The following is a 4,144-nucleotide window of genomic DNA, read 5'->3' as shown; positions in this document are numbered from 1 at the left end:
CAGGCGGTGCCATCCAGCCCTATGGCAAAGTGTGAACATTGAAGCACATCATTTTCTTGGCTTAGGGTTGGAAATGTATATGAATTATTGAGATTGGACTTGTCTGAACTTCATGTTGAGAACTATGAGTGGGAAAACTTTTGACATTGAAGCACACAACCCCCATAACAAGGAATAGCAAACGATCCTCTCCAGCACTTTAGAAGGACTATTTACATGATTGGTAAGTCACTGAGGACCTAAAGCCAGTGCTCAGCCATGTGGGGTCAATGAATGCCTAGAGTCTCTGATGTCATCTAGTCTATTACACTGTCACTTAATGTTTTAGAAGGAATTTATTGCCCTTGCTTGGTTCCCAAAGAAGGTTAATGGTTACTGACTCCTCAGAGGATACTTTGGGTCTCAAGACTAGGACTTAAGAGCTTGATCATGATGTTGATGATAAAGAAGCTTATTGAGTCCCCTGGTACACTCCGATTATTACTGACTCTCATTAACCCCAGCCATCTCTGGCCCGAGGAAATTTGCAATCTGCATTCCAGAAGTAAATGGTGTGTGTGGTGGGGGGTTTGCTTATTTATTTACATTGTGAAGTCCTGTCTATCAAGATCTCTGCACCCTGATTAATCAGCAATGTTTGGATTATTAAAAACACAATCAAAGAAAGTCACAGCCGTTCATCTGCAGGGCTATTGACAGGCACGCGCGGTGGTCAGTGACTCCAGGAAAGTTTTGTGAACACTGTCTCCGAAAGCTTATAATAACATCACACGTGGTGAAGTCTCTTTACGAGATATCTCATGCTTCTGTGTGGAGGGAAGCATGGGGCAGGACCCCCTGACGATGAAAGCAGTCATTTTTCTTTTTCTCTTCCCAGCTCTGCAAGAAAGAACTAAAACCTCCACACTTATCTGAATAGACTTCCAATGACTAAAGGATCCTCTTTGATTTTCAGTACTCAGCAGCAAAAGCAACACATTCTGAGCATGTAAAGTAGTTCAGCCGAGTCAAACAGCTGAGTCGATGCTTTCCATAAAAAGCCACTCACAGCCCAAACCTAGGGAATCAATATCTTCAGCCATATTAGCAACACAGCTGAGGATTGTAAGGCTCATTTGAATAAGACTGGGCACAAAAGTGCAAGGCCTCACTTGATGGGCGTGGGGGTGATTGACATTTACTTGGGACAGGAAATAAGTATTGTTTGTCATCCTCACACCAAAGGGACGTGGGTTGTGAAACATCCCAGACTGAACTCTGGTCTGACATGGAGTAGTTAGGCCACAAATGAGACAGGAGAAATCACTTTCGTTCCTCCGGGCCGGACAGAAGAAATCTTCTGTGCTGTTTGCACATTCTGGGACACTGTGCTGAGCACAGAGAGCAGAGTCCATAAATCCACGATCTTGTCTGGAGTAAGAGCTTTTCATCGCTTCTCCAACTGCATGCAGGGCTAGGCATTTTCTGCTCTTACAAGACACACTGCCTCCTTAGAAATCAGAGTGGCAAAGTTGCCCCACGTACCTAGTTCTTGTTTATCAAGAGACCTGAACCAAAGCATTGTGCAAGTTCCAACGGCCGGCAATACACTCAGAACAGCCAGAAACCCCAGGCTCCTGTGAAGATGATATTTAAGCATAAATGTAGGATATTGACATTTTCTCTCATCACTGCCTCCCTGATGGATCTGGAGGAGGAGTTTTGAGATGATCTGTAGGAAAAGGTGACCCTCTGAGATATCCCTACATTGTAGAGTAAACCTCAAGGAGAAAGCTCAAAGGCACACTTCTATTTTTGGTTCTACATGCCGTTTGCACAAGTATGAAATGCATATGATACGTGATTTGTCAAATTATTAAATATTTGGGGGTTATAAAATTAGCTATAGAAAGTTCTATAATTCCTAAGAGAATAATACAAAACTATGTTCTTACTATAAAATATAGTAGGTCTCACCCAGCTGGTGTGGCTTAGTTGATTGAGTATCGACCTATGCACCAGGAGATCGCCACTTTGACGATTCCTGGTCAGGCCACATGCCGGGTTGTGGGCTTGATTCCCCAGTAGGGGGTGTGTAGGAGGAAGCCAATCAATGTGTTGTCACTCATCGATGTTTTTATATCTCTCTCCCTCTCTCTTCCTCTTTCAGAAATCAATAAAAACATATTTTAATATATATATTAGGTCTCTCAAAAATATATACTTTAAAGTTCCATGTAACTTATTTTACATCCTAAGAGTGTAGGCATGTTGTCAGACAAAAAAAAAATGAGAGGGAGCTTAAAGTACGTGGCTTTAAAAAAATGCAGAAATCATGCCTGGAAAAAAGCTGCTGCTCTACAGGACACACAGCTTGTAAATGGAAGGTTAAAATATCCCTCTCTACCCAGCCCCTGTCCCTGTGAGAGGTATGGAATAAAGGTAGTAGCCAAATTCTCCAGAACCTAGATGTTGATTTTGTCTTTAGAATTAGATGAACATCCTGAAGAGAAACTCCTGAGCAGGCCCAACTTTTCAGAAAGCACTGGGGCCTCTCTTTGACCTTGAAAGGTAGGAATGTGATGTCCTCTGGCTGTGATCCTGCCACAGCTCTGGGCATGCAGGCTCTGTAGTGTCAGAACATTCTGGAAGGATTTGTTCTGCTTCTGATGCTTCATGTGCCAGGGAATCCATTGGGAACATTTGAAGAGAGCATGGTTGTGTTGTGGACACCAAGAGAAAAAAATGGCCTAGAGTTAATCGTTCTCACTGTTTGGGGAAATGGAATTTATGTTCAGAGGTGGGTCAATTGTAAGTTTGTGGAAAATTGAAAACTAAATATTCTATGCCATTTGGAATTCATTTGAGCTGTGGCCAAAGGAGGATCTTCCGGTTTTCAGGTGAGATGCAGTTCTTATGATTAATGACCCATGAACAATTTTGCAAAAGCAAGTACATTGATATGTTTTGAAGAAAATCCAATTATAGCAATTTTGTCCCCCCCATTTCCCTCTGGAGGTAAACGTGAATATAGTATTTTGGCCATTTCTTTCTCTGAGGAAATCCTGAAGACCTTGGAAACCTTTATTTTGTCAAATTTTCCTAAATTGGCCCATATAAACCATTTCAGGGGGGAAGAGAACTAAATAAATATTTAAATTTATACTATATTATATTAATTTATATTATGACTAACCTCCATTTCTTTCCATTTACCAACTGGATTCTGGCTGATTTTCTTCAACCAAAAGAACTATACATTAATAGCTACATTCCATATTATTCCAAGGACAAGTTTAAGTAAGGGATTCTTCTTCTTAGAGGTTGTATTAAATAGACAAGCCACCACCTAAATCCCTTCTTATATGGCTTCATGTTATCTTTGAGGACTTATTAAATGGCTAATCCCTATCTTGAGTTTGATTTCATGAGACCTGCAAGGTCACCGTGCAGAATCATTGAACTTGCATCATGGAAAGTGGAGTCCAATAAATCTGGACTTTCTGGTAATTGCAGCATTGCATGTGCCATCTCTCAGAATCTGCTTCTACAGTGTCTGTGAGCAGCAAGTGAATAAAAAAAAAACATTGCAGTGAAATCTGGAATTTAAAATTGCCTTTTCCCTAAAAATAGACATAGATATGAAATTGGAATTATATTTACCACTATTTTACTGCTGAGGAAACTGAGGCATCAACAGTTTAAGTGACTGGCCCAAGGTCATGCCATAAGTAAATGGCGGAGTCAGGATTGTAATCCAGGAAAACTGGGTAGAAACAATCAAAAGGAAAATAGCCTCTAATACATAATTGCTTAATTCAGTATTGGTGTTTTGTGGGAAATTACACTTAAATTTATTAAATTCCCATTGCAAACATTCTTTAAGCAAGGATCTATGGATACCTGGCAGTCATCGATGAACTTCAATTTCATGTGAATGTAGGTGAGTCTGGGCATTTGTCTATGGCTGAGGTCGAGAACATTTATTACATCTTCAAAGGGAATGGAGACAAATCCCTCACCAGCAGTAACATACCTCTATTAGGACCCAACCAACCATGCCATGTCCCTCCCCTAACTTCTGCAATAGGACTAGCCATCACATTATCAAGGTATGGCTGAGAAAGGTACTTGTTTTAGTCATTAAGTGACTGGCCCAAGGTCA

This window comes from Myotis brandtii, unplaced genomic scaffold (assembly GCF_000412655.1).
Source record: "Myotis brandtii unplaced genomic scaffold, ASM41265v1 scaffold351, whole genome shotgun sequence".
NCBI classification, from domain to species: Eukaryota; Metazoa; Chordata; class Mammalia; order Chiroptera; family Vespertilionidae; genus Myotis; species Myotis brandtii.
This window is presented reverse-complemented; position numbering follows the sequence as displayed.